This window comes from Myxine glutinosa, chromosome 4 (genome assembly GCF_964187855.1).
Source record: "Myxine glutinosa chromosome 4, kmMyxGlut1.1, whole genome shotgun sequence".
NCBI lineage: Eukaryota > Metazoa > Chordata > Myxini > Myxiniformes > Myxinidae > Myxine > Myxine glutinosa.
In genome coordinates, this window is record NC_136264.1 from 91007228 (window position 1) to 91026545 (window position 19318).

Sequence of the window (19318 nt, forward strand, 5' to 3'; positions counted from 1 at the left end):
GCCCGCCGCCAACTCCATCTGGCGGGGGAAAAGATGAAGCGCAGGTACGACGACCGGAGCCAGGGGAGTCAATACGCTCCGGGGATGAAGATTTGGTTCTTTAATCCCCGGAGGCGGAAGGGAAGGTGCCCAAAGCTCACCTCCCCCTGGCAAGGCCCAGGAGTCGTCCTGTCGCAAATCTGTGACGTGGTCATTAAGATCAAAATGGGGCCACGAGCCCTCCCTCGGATCGTCCACGCCGACCGGATAAGACCTTACACCGGCGAGCAGGCGCCCCCGTGGATTGCCTCGGCTTTAGATGCCGAGGCGGGACCCAGTACCTCTGAATAAGGGGGGCTTATTAGTGCCAGAGGACTGGGGGATTAAGGAGCGATGGGCCCGGTGGGTAAGGGTGGCATCCCTGCCACCCTTCCCATAGTGGGGCAAATGCGCAATAGCTTATGGGGTGTATGGCAGTGAAAACTAGCCCGGGTGGGTTAGGTTATATTGTAGGGATCTAGAAAGATGACATTAGGTGACGTTAAGTTTAGTTAGTGACTGATACCTGTAGTGGGGACGCAGGTAGATTAGTGTGGATGATAATGACGTGGGAGCGCAATAGTTTAAAGGGACGACTGGGAAGCGCAAGTTTCAGAAGGGAGTAGTTAGCTGAGATGATGCCGTGTGTGTGAGAATTGAACAGGTGTGATTGCACAGGTGTGCAACTGGACAGGTGTGTGGAGCAGTGTATGAGTAGTGAGTGTGTGGATCAGCGCGAATGCGCTTGGGGAGAGAAGGGTGCAGGTGGCACCAAGTGTGAGAGCACAGGTGTGCAAGTAAAGGTGTGTGGAGAGAGTTGGAGTAAGTGGTACGGAGTGGTGTGCATGGTGCGAAGGTGTGGATGGGGGAAGAGTGGACCCCTTTCACGAGTACCCGGGGCGGGTAGTGTAAGTGTTAGGTAGAGGGTATAGGTAAATTGTGGTTGGATATTGGCATTTGTGGTGCGGATGCAGAATGGTGTTGTGGATGGGTGCATTAGTGTTGTGGAAATGGCTGGGCGTGTAGCCTGTTAGTGTGTGTAGTTGGTTGGGCACTCCACCACTGTGAGGATGTCGGCCAGGTGAGGCCGTAGGTGGGCTCTGGGAGCCGGTAGTTGTGAGTGGGTGCCTGAGGATCCCGGGTGTGGATCGGGTAGCCCAGTGCCAGAGAAGGCACCGAGTGGGGAGAGCGCCAGAGGGCCTTCCCCAGGTAGTTAGGTTAGGGTAAGGAGCAGGTAAGCTCGGAGGCAACTGCAGTGGTGGGGGTGTGCAAGTGGGTAGACCCGCTGGGAGAGGTACACGTCGCGGCCCAGAAATTGTGCGAGGGCACCGGGAGATGAATTGGGGGGAGTGAGACCCCAAATTGAAAAGCACCACAGTTTGGCCAATGGGAATTGGTTTTTAGAACCCATAGTGTAAGAGGGCCAATGGTTTGGCCGGAGAAAGACCCCGGGTAGTGTAAAGTTGTTAAAGTCATTTAGGAAATAGTTAGGATTGATGAACCTGTCGCACCATACGCAGCCACTTACCTGTGGTGATGATGATGACTCCACACCTGTGTTTTCTTTGTTGTGTTGCAGGAAGTAAGGATTGCTGTTGGATTTGTGAGACGCATCACGACGTGGATGAGACATTGGGGTGATTCCATCTCTCCCTCCTTAGGAGGGACTGATGATGAATTGGTAATGGCAAATTTTGATGTTCAGTTGGAGATGGCAAATTTTGATGAGAGTTGAAAATGGCAAATTTGATTGGTTAGGAGGGAGAGAAGACGAATTTGGTTTATGGGAGGAACGGGGAAGACAGTAGGGACGTTTGTTGATTTGTAAAATAGATGTTTATGGGTAGTGTTGTGTTTTGTGGATACAGTAAGGGGTAAGGGAGGGGCCATGTAGGTTACCTGGTGGGGGGGGGGGCGTACGGTAGGAACGTACCTGTCTCACCTGGTTCCCATGTGCCCCCAGTGTGCATTACCTTGTATTGCGTGCACTTTTGCGCCCTTACCACCTTACTCACTTGTCTTTCCTTTTGTCTCCCACCTCCGAGGATCTGGCTTTAGGGTAGAGAGAGAGGAGAGAGAGGTGCTGGCTCCGCAGTTGTGGGCCTGCACTTTCGCTGCTTGCTGCCTGGATCGATACACCATATGGACCGCAATGTTGTGGCCACCCACAATGGACCGCAGTTCTTTTGCGGCCAAGCACCACCCGTGGATGGACCTATGGGTCAACGTGGCACCTATGCCATACAAGGTGAACCACTAACAGTTGGCCCCCTGACGGCCACAATAAAGAAATGGACGCGGTTGGCGCCTTTCTTTATTTTTCTAAGGAAGTAAGAAGGCCAAGTGCACCACACGAAGGCAAGACCAGCGGCAGAACATCGGCCGGCTGCGACACCACCGGTGATTTATAAACACTTTATTGGTGCACCGGATGGTGCTGACTGTGTGATGGGGTGGTGCTTTTGGTGCTGGGAAGGGGTGCTCTGCACATTATTAAAGGCCGTAAGGCCACAGAGCACTGTGGGTTGGTGTATCGATGCTGGCATGCGTGCTCTCTCTATGCATAACATCTGCATGTGTTCCTCCAAAAACAGGTCCTGGATCGTAGTGTAAATAGCAGCGTAGTCTTGTAAATAATGCTCCCTACCGGCTGTATGTTTAGTTTGCGAATTCTTTCCGGATTCGGTTATCCTGTGGGTGTGTTTCTGAGAGGAGAAGGGTGCAACGTCGCAGGGGGACATATTTACTCATTTGTGAATATCTGTAAAACTGTCGCACTCAGGGTAGAGTTAATAGTAGAGGGAACTACATCTGAGTGCCACACTAAAATAGGTAAAAATTTATCGGGTCGGGACGCCCCGAGGGTAGAGAAGGGTGCAATGTTGCGAATATGGGATTTGGCCTCCATATCCGCTTGTAAATATTCCCCTATTTCCCCAATACTCCCCAACTATCCCCAATCCCCCATTTCCTAGTCCCATTGTCTGTAAACAACACTCTGTAGAACCGACCTTCCCCTTTTTCCCCCATTAAATGTCGTGCCCAGGTCCACCGCATCTCACGTAGACAACTTTCGGACATCTTGCTAGTTATTCTTAGTCTATGTCAGTTAAGGACTCGTTTCCATTAATTCTGACTCTTCGTTGCACCAGAATGTGATTATATGGCACCAGTAGTGAGTTTAGGACCTTCCCATACCTCCTCCCATCTTCTTCCCCAAACAACAACTACAACAACAACTACAACAACAACTACAACAGCAACTACAACAACTACAACAACGGCGCGCGCAGGGAGTGTGCGTCCTCACTCCAGCTCGGTTAGCCGCCATTACCCATGTGCGCTCCGACGGGGTTACCACGAAGGGGCTCCATGTCAGCCCCTCGTCAAGGGCGGAGCAGGTAACCCCCCCCGCACGCACCCAATGAGAAGCAACGGGCCGATTCCATCTGGGGCGGAGCTAACGAGCCGAGGGCGTGTCACTCCCCGCCGGATATACCCAGCCACTTGCCGGACGTGACGTGAGATGCGCCCCCAGCTTGAAGAAGAGCCAGTCACCACCTCCGAGCGCTGAGTGAGACCTCCCGCATCTCTGGACCGGAGCGGGTCGATTCTGTCCTTGAGCGAAGAGTGCACCTTGAGCCATCGATACCCGCTTTCCTTGCCATCAATCCCCGTGTGAGTCAGCTTTTGTCCCGTTTATCTGTCGTCTGTCAGGGCTAATATAAGAGTGTAACTAAGTGCCTGCCTTTCTATGCTGTCCCTCTTGTAGTTGTAATCTGACCTTCCGCCCTAATATAACCTCCTCCGGAGGTCTTGAGAACTGAACCCTTGGTGTCGTGTCATTTTAACCCAGCCGTTGTGTCCTTTTCCTCAATTGATTTAGCGTAGCGCGACTCGGCAACGTTCGAGTATAATCGGGTAACTTGTGCGGACACGGCGGCCATTCCGCTCGGCCCACCATAACATCAAAGTCGTGTCTGTAACAATATGTATATATATATATATATATATATATATATATATATATATATATATGTATATATGTATATATATATATATATATATATATATATATATATATATGTATATATATATATATATATATATATATATATATATATATATATATATATATATATATATATATATATATATATATATATATATATATATGTATATATGTATATATGTATATATATATATGTATATATATATATATATATATATATATATATATATATATATATATATATATATATATATATATATATATGTATATATGTATATATATATATATATGTATGTATGTATGTATATATATATATATATATATATATTGTTACAGACGCGGTTTAAAGATGTTATTTTACCGAGCGGTTGGTATTACCGCGTCCGAACAGTTACTCCCCGATTAGAACCCGATTCCACCCGACGCTGACCAGATCGCACCGCAGATATTCAATCGGGAAACCTCTAAAGCGACCGAAAGAGAAGGAAAAGAGAAGAAGACAGAGTACGGAGGAAGAACAGATTTATTATGCACACACAAGCAAAAAGGAAGAGCGACCAAAATTATTTACAAGCAATGATGGAGAAAGCAGTCACACAGTGCATCGTTAGCTTATTCTATTCAATTTACTTAACCCCAAGACGAGTAGGACAGACGACGTTCACACTTACACGGGGGATATTGCAGGCAGGTAGGGCTTGAGGTGGATTGCTGGAGAGGGAGGCAGCAGCTCTCAATTCCTCGCGGTTTTTGGCAGGAAAACCCTTCGTCGCGTATCCGCTGCCGATGCTGTAGACGTCACGCGCTGGCTCAGGCACACCTGCTCCTCTCCTTCTGGTGGAGCCGTCTCCCTCCTTTCAGCGCGTCTCTCCAAAGCTGGTTTCCTTTCCGAGTACCTCTCCTCTTTGGCTTGGAGCGTTTCGCATCTCACCGCTCCTCTTGGTGTCGCCTCTTCGCTCATCTCCCAGGTCATCTGGTGAAGCAGTCCCTTACAGTCGCTTTTATCACTCGGGGCGGAATCAAGCCGCCGGCTGCGAGGGCACGCCTACCGGGTCGCTCACCGCGGTGCTGATTGGCTGTTAGGGCTTGGCTCACTCCTCCCCTCTATGACGAGGTGGAGACACGCCTTTCTTCTCCGAGGTTAGCACATGGGCAATGGCGGCTTGCGGGATTGAACACCACTCGCACCCCTTTTGAAAGGAACTTTGGAGAGCGGAGATGTTTGGGGAAATTGCAAGGGCCTACGCTTATTTTGTTTGATACAATGCAAAGTCAATCTAGTGGGAAACACATATTTAGCCTACATAGAATAAGGAAATACACTATTTAAAAAGATATATCGTGGCCTGCGTGTAAGTTTCATGGAATTAACTAGGAGGACGGCTGCGACCATTATTTACATTACCAGGGTGTTACACATGACAAAACCATACTTTTCACATTCGTTACACTTCCTTCAAAATTGTTACACTTCTCAAAAAACCGTTACACTTCTCAAATTCGTTACCCACTTCTCAAAACCGTTACACTGCACCCTCCTTTCTTCAGGCCCGTGTTCGGGCCTACAAAACTTTAACTTAGTGTGACACGTAGGTGTAATTCCCTCTACAATTAACCTGACCCTGAGTGTGACAATCTTAAAACACAAATAAGTATGTCCCCCTATTGCATTGCACCCTGTCTAACAGACTCAAGCCCACAGCTAACCGAATTACAGAATTATTCTCAAACTATACATTTACGGTGGGGAGCATTATTTACAATGACGTGATTTCTTATTTACAACGCAACCCAGGACGTGTTTTTTTTTTCTTTTTTCTTTTTAGGGAACAAGAAAAAGAAATTCCTGTTGGGAGGGAGGAGACAGCACGCATTGCATCGATGCACCAGTACCAATACCACCAAAGCACCCAAAAGCACCAAAAGCACCAAAAGCACCACTCGGTGCACAGTCACCACGGTTTATAATAAACACAACAAAACAACTGGTGGTGGTCTTCTCTTTCTCTGCTGGGCCGATGTTCTTCCCGACGTCTTCTGGCTTCATGCGGCCTAGTTGGAAATAATAAAAAGCACAACTTGTGTTCGTTTTTATTTAGGGCCTCAGGGGCCAACTAAGGGTGGTCCACCTGTTTGGCATAGGTGCCACCTTACCGAGGTCCGCAAGCAAGATTCCCTGGCCACTATGGCCGGTCTCCAACAGAGGTGCCCTGCCCCAGAACCTGGGGTCCATCAAGTGGTACTTGGCCGCAGAACAGCGGTCCATAAAGTGGTACATCAACGCAATGCATGCTGGTTCTGGGAATCTCGTGCGCACAATGGCCACCTCACGCACGCTCCCCTCGGCACCCAATGGCGCACAGGTCCTCAAGTGGGAGACAAAAGGGGGGAAGACAATTGAGCGAGGGGTAAGGTCACAAGGGTACACGTCAATAAGGCAATGCAAGGCGAAATGCGTACGGAGGGCGAAGTGAGAAAGCTCGTCCCTACCGTACGTCACCCCCCTGTCACCTACACTACCCTTGCCCTTACCCCATATTTACAAAATCTACCCATTTACAAATTCGTCACTACTGTCACGTCTTCCCCATATTTCTCCTACCAAATTCGTCTCCACAATCCCACTATCCAAAATTTGCCATCACCCAATTCGTCATCAATCCTCATAAGGAGGGAGAGATGGAGTTACGCACAATGTCACACCCACGTCATGATGCGGCTCACAATCCAAACATTTGCATCAAAAATAATTAAACATGGCATGGTGCGGAGTACCTGTCACCTCAGGTGAGTGGATGCAGATGGTGCGAGGAGATCCTTCTTCCTAACTATCCTCTAAATGACTTTAACACACTTTACACTACCTGGGGTCTCTCCCTGCCAATCCATTGGCCAACTTACACTATGGGTTCTAAAAACCAATTCCCATTGACCAAACTGTGGTGCTTCTCAATTTGGGGTCTCACTCCCCCGATTCATCTCCCGGTGCCCTCGCACAATTTCTGGGCTGCGACGTGTAGCTCTCCCAGCAGGTCTACCCACCTGCACACCTCCACCACTGCAGTTGCCACCCGAGCTTACCTAGCTCCTCACCCTAACCTAACTAACTGGGGAAGGCCCTCTCCTGGCTCTGTCACCCCTTGGTGCCCTCTGGCACTGGGCTACCCGGGTCCGTCCTCCGGATCCTCGGGCCCCATCCACAACAACTACTACCGGCTCCCAGAGCCCACCTGCGGCCTCACCTGGCCGACATCCTCACAGTGGTGGAGCGCCCAACCAACTACACACACTAACAGGCTACACGCCCAGCCATTTCCACAACACTAATGCACCCATCCAAAGACCATTCTTTCACCCGCACCACAGATGCCAATATCCCACCACAATTTACCTGTACCCTCTACCTAACACTTACACTACCCGCCCCGGGTATCCGTGATGGGGGTCCACTCTTCCCCCATTCACACCTTCGTACCATCCACTCCACTCCACAATTTCCACCATACTCACTCCACGACCATCCATTCCAATACTCCATTTATTCCACACTACCATTCTCCATACCTGCTGTTGCACACCTGTGCCCTCACACCTGGTGCCACCTGCACCCGCCTCCTCTTCCTGGACCATTTGGTCAGCACAATACACAATCACCTTCACTCACTCATACACTGCTCCATACACCTGTTCAGTTGCACACCTGTGCAATCACACCTGTTCAATTCTCAAACACACGGCATCATCTCAGCTAACTACTCCCCTCTGAAACTTGCGCTTCCCAGTCGTCCCTTTAAACTATTGCGCTCCCACGTCATTATCATCCACACTAAACTACCTGCGGCCCCACTACAGGTATCAGTCACTAACTAATCTTAACGTTACCTAATGTCATCTTCGCTAGATCCCTACACACGATATATCCTAACCCACCCGGGCTAGTTTTCACTGCCATCAACCCCATAAGCTAGTGCGCATTTGCCCCACCTGTGAGGGATGGTGGATTTGCCATCCCTCCACATCGGGGAGGTCCTACTATCAATTTGGCACACCAAATTTCAGCCAATTCAAAAATTTTCCATTTACTGCCAACTCTACCCATCATCTGCCAATCATTACTGCCAATCATCAAATTTTGCCTTTTTTTTTCTTTCTAATTTCGGGGCCAAAACACTATCCTCATCACCCGTCTACTTATTACATCCTCTCGGTGCGCCAATTCACGTCTACAGCCCGGCTTCGTACAGCCGAGCAATGAATACGGGTTGTTTTGTGCCAGCGGCTGGATACGTCCCGCATTCGTGGCAGGGACGGGGGCTTACCCGGGCCGAGATCCCACGCACCACCTCGGCGTGGAGCCATCCAATGTCCCGATCTCGACCTGCCGGCACGTCTCAATAGAAAGTGGTCGCCATGACGACCCTTCCTATCGGGCTGCCCGCTCCGCCTAGTGGAGCCCGGACGCGGCCGTTCCAAGCGAGGCACAGCGTGGATCGCGTACGGCGGTTCTTTCGAAACCGCCGTGGTTCGGATCCCCGCTGGTCCTCGCGGCACGCGAAGCTGCCCGACGCGCACCGAGGGCCCGATTCGGCTATAAGTCGTTCTAACCTCTAACCCGGTTACCGTCGATGCTTCACCTGCATGCTTAAACGCATACGCTACCCCTTTCTTCGTCATACATCCAGCCGTTCCCATGCTCCTCGTACCTTTCCTTACACACCCAGGTACACTCATTCCACTCCCAGCCTTGGTCACACACCTGACCACCGAACACCTTGGCACACATTCGTCGCTCGCACACCTCACCAACACACCTCTTCGCGCCCCTTCCTCGGTCACCTCTTCTGTGACAATCACAGGTGTGTTCTCACTCGCACACCCAACCACGTGCCTGACGACCAACTCAAGTGTGCATTCCCACACACGCTCTACCATTCCAGGTGTGCATCCTTCCATTCCAGGTGTACATCCTCGCTCACCTGTCACAACCAACTCACGCTCCGTGTCACTCTCACTACTCTCACCTCCACTCTCGGTTGCGCACTCACCCTTACTCTCGACAGCGCACTCTTTCCTCATGCACCTGTCCGTTACACACCTTTCTCGCGCATCCTCTCGCGCACACTCTTTCGTTACATCCTCTGTAACACTTATCACACCGCGCTTCCATGTGCTCCCTCGCACACGCGCTACGACCGACTCACTCTTGACAGCACACTCACTGGTCGGCGCGCACTTTTTCCTCACACACCCCATGGTCGGACATTCTCGCACACCTCTTTTTTCGCACACCAGACCTGTCGCACACTTCACCAACGGCCTCTCACGAACACCCGGATCCAAACCAATCCCCACGCAGACTGAAGCTTTCCTCACATCATATACATTGCCACTCACCTCCGTACCTCGTCTCCGCACCTCCTTTGCCACCTGCAAACTCTTTATTTGGTTAGTGAGCATCACATTATGAGTTGAGCACCGACCTTGCACATATTCCATCACCTCCTCCTGGATTTCTCTTTTAGTTTCTGTCCGTCCCTTCTTAATTTCACTCACCTCTTCTTCCACCTCCTCTAATTTTCGCTTCACCTCTTTTATTCCCCGGTGCGTCTCCTCAAGTTCGTCCTCTAAGGCTACCGTGACCGTCTCTATGTGCATCCTCACCTCTCGGTCCTTCGTCTCCATTATCTCTGTCACCTCGTCCACCCTCATTGTCAGTTCCTCACGTACCATCTGACATTGCCTCTGTGTCGCTATTAATTCGTTTTTAATTTCTTTTTGTGTCGCCTTTAACCCTCCTAGTACCGCAGTGTTCTTTTGAACCTGCTCCACTAGTTCTTTTTGTCCCTCCGTCAGCTGTTCCACCTCCTCAGTCAGATCTTCTATTCCCCCCTGTAACCTAGCCGTATTATTTCTCACCTCTTTCTCCATACGCTTCTCACCTCGCTTTACCTCCTCGCGTAGCCCCGAAACCTCCTCACCCACACCTCGTCGTATCTCCTCTTTCATCTCCTCCATCTCCTTTGTAGATGCTACCCTCATCTGTCCCAATTCATCCCTCTGAGCATCCAATTTGGTTTCTACCCCGATTTTTACCTCCTCTATCTGCTCTCCCATTTGTTTAATTTCTCGGGCGGATTGCTCCCCTATCTCCCGCAATTTGCCTTCCATCCTGTTTTCTAACCCCGTTAACCCATTCTTTACCTCTCTTATCCCATTGTCTAACCCCTCAAATTTCTTGTCTAATCCCTCACCGGTACCCCTCGCTTCGTCCCTCATTACTCCCAATTGCTCACTCTGAGCATCCATCCGGTTCCCCATTACCCCCATTTGGTTTCCCATTACCCCCATTTGGCCCTCCAATCGCTCACCCAATCGCTCACTATCAGCCCTCATTTGCTCACTATTAGCCCTCATATCGTCCTTCTGCAGGTTGAGGGACGCCTGCATTTGTACCATAAATTGCTCCATGAGGGCCTGCATTTGGGCCATCCCTCCCACTTGTGCAGCGGGTGCGGCCGCCGCAGCAATGTGCGAGGCGCCATTTTGCTCGCCTGATACCCCCTCAACCGCCTCCTCATTGCTCTCCTCCTCCCTTTCTTCCCCTAAGTCCTGGGTTACCCCTAACCCGTCTATCTCCCCCACCGACATCCGATCGCCTTGATTGTCCATGGCGCGATCTCAAAATTCGGGTTTTATAAAACAACAAAATTTCGGCAGCTCGTAATTTTGACCAAATTTTTTCTAGACGTTTTAAAAATTTGGTTCGGGCCTCGAATCCCACACCCAGGCACCAATTGTTACTTAATAACACAATTGGTGTTCCAAAATTTGGGCCTAACAAATTTAGTCCCAGGTCCGAATCCAACTCCTGACAACCAATTGTTACAGACGCGGTTTAAAGATGTTATTTTACCGAGCGGTTGGTATTACCGCATCCGAACAGTTACTCCCCGATTAGAACCCGATTCCACCCGACGTTGACCAGATCGCACCGCAGATATTCAATCGGGAAACCTCTAAAGCGACCGAAAGAGAAGGAAAAGAGAAGAAGACAGAGTACGGAGGAAGAACAGATTTATTATACACACACAAGCAAAAAGGAAGAGCGACCAAAATTATTTACAAGCAATGGATGGAGAAAGCAGTCACACAGTGCATCGTTAGCTTATTCTATTCAATTTACTTAACCCCAAGACAACGAGTAGGACAGACGACGTTCACACTTACACGGGGGATATTGCAGGCAGGTAGGGCTTGAGGTGGATTGCTGGAGAGGGAGGCAGCAGCTCTCAATTCCTCGCGGTTTTTGGCGGGAAAACCCTTCGTCGCGTATCCGCTGCCGATGCTGTAGACGTCACGCGCTGGCTCGGGCACACCTGCTCCTCTCCTTCTGGTGGAGCCGTCTCCCTCCTTTCAGCGCGTCTCTCCAAAGCTGGTTTCCTTTCCGAGTACCTCTCCTCTTTGGCTTGGAGCGTTTCGCATCTCACCGCTCCTCTTGGTGTCGCCTCTTCGCTCATCTCCCAGGTCATCTGGTGAAGCAGTCCCTTACAGTCGCTTTTATCACTCGGGGCGGAATCAAGCCGCCGGCTGCGAGGGCACGCCTACCGGGTCGCTCACCGCGGTGCTGATTGGCTGTTAGGGCTTGGCTCACTCCTCCCCTCTATGACGAGGTGGAGACACGCCTTTCTTCTCCGAGGTTAGCACATGGGCAATGGCGGCTTGCGGGATTGAACACCACTCGCACCCCTTTTGAAAGGAACTTTGGAGAGTGGAGATGTTTGGGGAAATTGCAAGGGCCTACGCTTATTTTGTTTGATACAATGCAAAGTCAATCTAGTGGGAAACACATATTTAGCCTACATAGAATAAGGAAATACACTATTTAAAAAGATATATCGTGGCCTGCGTGTAAGTTTCATGGAATTAACTAGGAGGACGGCTGCGACCATTATTTACATTACCAGGGTGTTACACATGACAAAACCATACTTTTCACATTCGTTACACTTCCTTCAAAATTGTTACACTTCTCAAAAAAACCGTTACACTTCTCAAATTCGTTACCCACTTCTCAAAACCGTTACAATATATATATATATATCTATATATATATCTATATATATATATATATATGTTGGTACATATATGAATATCGATTTGCATCCCTGTTCACTGTCTCGAATTGCCCGCTGAAAGTTGTCTCACAAGACTAATGGTGTATCCATTGCAGGTAGGTGACTTTCTATAATTATAGAGTTGAGCAAGTGCAGTACTTCTGTGCTGAGGTGCGATTCATTAAGATCGGTCCTGCTGTCTGTGCTCATGAGAGATTTGTGCGATTCAGTTTAAGTTGTGTTATGCCCTCTAGAGGTGATGTTATTAATTGCTCGTACAGCCTGTCTCCATTCCCTGCTCATCCTCCTCCTTTGCTGACTTGCATACTCGTAATTCAGCATTGACTGTATCGTATTGCATTTTAAAGAAATAACTGAGTAAAATCACGTGAGATTGTTGCATAGTTAACTCCAGCATAAAGATTGATTCCATTGATGACCATAAATTAATCACGAGTGAGTATGTCATTGTTCCTTTGTCACCAGTTACACTCGAGGAATTGTTATTCCACGCACACAAAGCGAAAACTGGGATTAAGCAATTAGTTCACGTCTGTCTGTCTGTCTACAAGCATTCGTTTATGATCGAGGAACAACTTAATTTCAATTGAATGTTATATTTTTAACATGAATTGGAAAAAGAGCCTGTACAGTCGTTTAGCAGAACTTTACCTCTGAATTTGTCGCGATTGCACGGGCACAGAAACAGAGGAGTGAGATAATTATTACCCTCGCCAGAGGAGAGGGTGTTGCATTTGAGTCTGTTTGTCTGTTTGTTTGTCTGCACAGAATAAATATGATTTTCTCTGCAACCGTTGGTCCGATTGACAGGAAATTTTCACCATTGGTGCAACTCCACCTCGAGAATTTTTTAAATGATGATGTCATAGGTGCCTCCATTATGACGTCATCATTCGACAAGTACAAAACTTCATCCAATCAAGATGAAATTTCTTGAGCATAATCTCGTAATAAATTAATTTAGAAAAAAAATAATGACATCAGTCAGGTGGTTCGGCCGCCATATTTTTTAACACAAAAGCCTTCAAAACCACTGAAAATACATCCTGGCGAGGGTTTGCAATCTCTGATTGCTCTTTTGCTTGTTACTTTTGGAAAAACACCTCAAAAAACGCCTTGGAAGAAGTCCACGTTAGTGGCAGGAAGAATCGTGTTCTTAATCCTTTTGGGGGTGTATAGACTACAGTAGATCTACGATCGGGTGTGTTCGGTGATGTGATAAGCTTTGAGTGATGTCCGGATTCCTCCAAATTCCTTTGTTTATCGTTATAAAAGGCATTAGCGACTGTTTAAAAAGCTAATCATACGTGTTTATGGTTTGTAATATTTTTACTGCTGGTGGAGGCCGTTGGGCCGTTGCTACCACAAAAACGGCATGATAAGCTATTTATAAACCTTGACACATCGTATGTTCAAGGAGGAAAAACCCCTTGGGGAGGTGGGACATTATTAGTACTAATATTGTTTTGTAATAACATTGATATTATGCTATTTTAGGAGTCGCGGAAGGCGAGAGAACGAGGCCATTCGTAGGGTTCGAAGATGCTTTATTGTAACAGCAAGATCCATCACACTAAACTCGAACGGAAGTCGGCATGCTTATATAAAGCCGAAAGCCCTCTTCGGAGGGCGTGGCTCCGGCAACCGCGCGTGCGTCACGTCAGCACAACCACAAGTCCAACAGGCCCGTGCACGTGTATTATGCCCAAATAAGGTAATCACATAAGGTAACCGCCACATGCGGTTACCTGCACATAAGGTAACCGCCACATACGTCCCCCCAGAATGCACTCCACGGGCCTATGCGTAGGCCGAGGCGACCGAGGGGCTGGGCAAGTCTTCGGGGGAGGCTGCCGAGGTTCCTCGCGGGCCTCCCGAGGTTGCAGGTCGCGGGTGCAGTGCCGAGAAGGCTCGGGCGGTGCACGCGAAAAGCGGGTGAGCCAACCGAGGGGCTGGTCAAGGCCTCGGGGGAGGCTGCCGAGGTTCCTCGCGGGCCTCCCGAGGATGCAGGGTCGGAGAAGTAGTAGTAGTTGCGCGAGGGTGACGAAGCGGCCGTGCCTTCGGAGGGTCTTGGAATAGGTTCGCCCCTCCGGTCGTAGAGGAGGAGCCGAGCGCGGTGCGTGAACCTCATAGTCATGGCCGTCGTCGTTTCCGAAACTCCGGCATTTCGAAACCGCGTTCGAAACTGCGCCCGAAGCCGTGCGGGAGAAGCCGGCGTCACCAGCTCAGGTGGCTTCCCTGGCTCGGGCGCGCTTGCCGTGTTCGTTCACAGCCCCCGAATCCGTTCGGGGGCAGTCGGAGGTCACCAGTTTAGGAGTCGCGGAAGGCGAGAGAACGCGGCCATTCGTAGGGTTCGAAGATGCTTTATTGTAACAGCAAGATCCATCACACTAAACTCGAACGGAAGTCGGCATGCTTATATAAAGCCGAAAGCCCTCTTCGGAGGGCGTGGCTCTGGCAACTGCACGTGCGTCACGTCAGCACAACCACAAGTCCAACAGGCCCGTGCACGTGTATTATGCCCAAATAAGGTAATCACATAAGGTAACCGCCACATGCGGTTACCTGCACATAAGGTAACCGCCACACTATTATCGTTTGTTTTGTTATTAGAAGCACCCTTGGAAATACGCCATGATAAAGCTAACTTAAAATCAATATACACCTCAACACGCATCTCCATTGGTGGCAATGGTGGGGAACATCCACCTTGGGAAGGGGGGGGGGGGGATAAATGTGCTACAACCTTCATTGTGTTACCATTAGTCATGCTGTCAAATTTGGTTGAGATTCGATAAATAACGATCGAATGTATCACGGTCAAAATATCATCAGACAGACAGACACCAAATTGCGTATTAATTGGAATTATATACTTGAACCTTGGAGAATACAAATCGCCTTTTGGCACTTTCAAAACCCTTCCGTTTATCAGTACTTGGACAAAATATTACAGCATTTTACTTCATCATGACCAATCAAATCTGCCGCTAATATACTCCGCCCATATCCGCATTTCTCAAGATCGCATTGGGTAATGTGTTCTTATTTAAGAAAAAAAAAAAATGTTTTCATGTCCTGTGGCTGCTGGTTGCATCATTGCTGGGAGCACGGCTGTGTGGCTGATGCAGTGCCCATATTTCCAGAAAGCTGGTACTCGTTTTTCCAACCTTGGAAGCATGACAGGCTGAGTCAACCCACCTGGTGTTATGTAACAGCATGACAGGGGCTCAAACTCAAGACCCTAAGATCTTAAACCAGCCACCTTAACTGTTAATCTAACACCAGGCAGAAGGTATTCTATAAACTCACTAGTTGGTCGAGCCCTGAAGGGGATGTATCTGTCTGTATGTCTGTTTGGCTGCATCCATATATTTTTGCTTTAAAAATGTTTTCCTCTGCAAACGCTTGTCCGATTGATGCGAAATTTTAGATATAGCAGGGACTCTGCATGGAGACTATTTTATTGTTAACTCTGACGTTATAGTATGGCAGCCATTTTGGATTAAAGGAAAATAAATTGGACATCATTTTCTTCAAAACCACTCAACAAAAAGAATTGAAACTTTGCAGATGTCATCAACTCCCCATGGGGTATATAGGTTGACAACGCTAACGTTATCTGTGAAGTGGTATTCCAGAAAAATTGGCTGAATTGAAAATCTTATCCAAAAATGGTTTTCTCTGCAACCGCTTGTCTGATCGATGTGAAACCTTAAACATAAGAGGTACTCAACATGGAGAATGTTTTATTGCTAACTGACATCATAGGTCAGTATGGTATGGCAGCCATGTTGGATTAAAGGAAAAATTTGGACATAATTTTCTCTGAAACCGCTCAATGAAAAAAATTGAAACTTGGCATTTGTCATCAACTCCCCATGGGGTATATAGGTTGATAATGATGATGTCATAAGTGAAGTGGTATTCCAGCAATAATTGGTTGAATTGAAATATCTGAAAAATCTGAAACTTCATATATCTGATATATGACCCAATGTGAGTGAAGAATTAAATATATGACGTACATAACCCATGCCAAGAAACGATGTGACATAAATAATAGGGTGCATGGATGATATGGAAATATGGGCCATAATAGTAGCGTGTTCAGTTAACGACGGTATTTTTGTTCAGAATGAACACGCGAAGTTCAGAAGTTTGTTCAGAAGTTAACTCCGCTACCGAAGGCAGATGAAGGTTATGTTTTCACTCACCCCTGTCTGTTTGTGGGTTTGTTTGTGTTTCTCAAAAAGTTATGAACAGATTCGGATGAAACTTGGGAGTGTGATAAGGACGAATTGATTCGATTTTGGTGAAAATCCGGATATGAGAATTTTAAGTGATTCTTCACCATTGAGAGATGGGGGCGAAAAACGATATATATCATGGTATTTCCGTTATGGACGGATTATGACAAACCTTGGTGGATGAGTTAGTAAGGTGACAAGAACAAGCTCATAAGAGTTTGGTTCAGGTCCAAATCCAGATCTATCAGTAGGATACAAAACGTAAACTGTTCAGCTTGGGTGCTGTTGTCGTGGAATCTGTTTTGAAAAACGTCTTATTTGACTCATTTAATTACATTTCTGCTTTCATGATAATTTCATAACATTGAAAATGACTTTGGATGGTCGTAAAAAGGTAAATCCGTGTACTTGCATATTGGCAGGATTTGTTGCTAGGTGATTGTATACAGTTGTAGTTATTGTGAAGATGTCTGTAAGAGGGTCTCGTCAAAAGGCGAACGAGCTGTTGGTGTTTCTTCATTCGCCACTCTAAAATCCCCTTAATCCACCCACCCCTAATATAAAATAAAATATCCTTCTTGATGATTGATGATGTTCCTACCCCACCGTTCTCCTCCCTATCTGTGCCCCAGTGAAATTAAGTCAACAGAATGATGGATTGAATTTAGGTGATTTTAATAAAGCGCAGACACGATGGGCCAAATGACCTCCTCCTATGTCCAAGTTCCTTGCATATCATTTTCGATAATCACTTGCTTGCAAATAATCTTTGCCAGGTAATGCGTTGTGATTACAGAGAACCTGTCTTTTCCCCCTACATTCGTTTACAGGATCCAAACACTCATTCCTGCAATATTTTTTTCCATCAGGCCACGACTTGAAACGATATACGCACATCACAAGTTTTGTTTTGTGCTCCATTTATCATGGTCTGGTGAGGCATGAAACCCGTGATGCCAACAACAGCTGGTGCGTCGGAAAGCCGATATTAGCCAGAGCGGTGACACAGTCATAATACGGTGCTTGCCTGACGTTTGAATGACAGGTAAATGTGGCTGAAAGTCGAGTAGCATGTAGTCATCAACACGTAATGAGATATTTCATGCATTGAACTCATCCTCTTTCTCATACCCTCTGTATTTTGTTGCATTCACAGGGATCGGTCTACACTGTTCATTTATTGTTGAATTCTCGACTGGCACAGAGCGACTGCTTTATGAGAGCGGCTTGGCATATGAGATAACGAGATCACGTGACCTGCTGGCATGCCACGCAAGATTCTGGTATAAAAAGGGCTTTCGGGTGGCATTCATGCCTCAAATTCCCTCAAAAGCACAATAATGTCAGCGGGGACCGGGAGTGCATAAGAATGTCCCGAGCAAAGCTACACCACCGCCTTGAATTAGTTCTCAGTTTTCAAGTGGCTTTGAGAAATCCTGTAAAATGAAAGTGACTAAGATTGGTTGATTCTTGCCTCAGGACCCTTCCTGGAAATGGTTAAAAGTGACCCGTGGGTTAACCGCACGTCCGACGGGGTGTTGGGGTCATTGCAGTCGCATGTGGTGTGGAATCATTGATCCAGGTGGAATGTGCAACCGAAAATGTGAGGCTGCTTCTAGCGAGACTTTGTTCGGTGGAGAACAAGCACCTTTGTTGATTTTCACCTGAGAAATTCAGCTTTACAAAAAGAAAGAAATGGATTATTGATGGATTATTCATTTATGAAAAAAATTCTGTGAATTTGATCCGAGAATCCCCTCGCTTTTCCACATGTCTTGCTTCGTTCACATCTTATTGTGTATTATACGCTCAAAACACTTTCCCTCTTTATGCTCGCGCAGTCATGGTGAAACTCATACTACCTTCCTCATGTCACAGGAGAGCAAAGCATCCTTACTGTGCTTTGTTCACCCATGGGAAGTTAGTCCTGGTGCAGGTGAAGCTAAGCCACCAACACTGAAATACCTGCAGCCACTTGTTTTGATTCTTCTGAAAGGTTTAATCAGTGGCGAGTTTAGGGGATGTGCCCATTCAGGTTGGACAAAAAAGGCTTGAAAACAGCATCATCATGAAAAACAAATAATTCAAAACTGGATTCGACCAACTAGTATTTCAGTAAATAAATTACTACCGCTCCTTCGCCTGCATTTACCCTTTACACACCACTCCCTCCCTTGCCCTTTTACCCATTTACCAGCCATTCTTTCCATATGCATGGAATGTCCCACTGTCCATCCCATCTTTTGAGGGAGGGGTCAGGCACAGGAACACATCTGGAAAAACAGCTCTGGCAAAATTCCTGCAGAATTCCTACTTGTATCCAGCCTTGGACAAGGGAGGAAAATGTGCCATCAATCTTCGGCAAGCGTATGTGTCTGGCCCGCCGTACTGCTATGGCCCACCTGAAATATTTGCGTCAAGTAAAGACACTTGGAGCATTCCGGCTTTTTGAGGGGCTGCCAGAAAAGCAGGCCTCGGTGCCTGGATGGACACTGTGAAACTGGGAATACTTTGGGTGAGAATCTGGCATCACCTTCGCTACTCGATGGAACCATGGGCCTCATTTCTGATTGTACACCATGGTCTTCAGGAATGAACACAAATATAGGAATTTCATTTTGAAATAGCCAAAAGCACAATGGCATGGCCGTGGTGTTTGAAAGTGCTCAAGCATCGATATATTTTTGAAATGCTCAATGCATACCAATCAAATCGAATGGTCATAGCTGTCAATTGAAGAGACAAGCATTTAACAATTCATTTATACTTGATAATTAATAACAAAATATATAATTAATTTCTAAGCAAGGTGCAACAAACTTGCTTTCACAAAGGAATCGCACCTGATCTGCAAGCATCAAAAGCAAAACAAACAAAGTGCAGCAAAACAGACACCTGTCTCA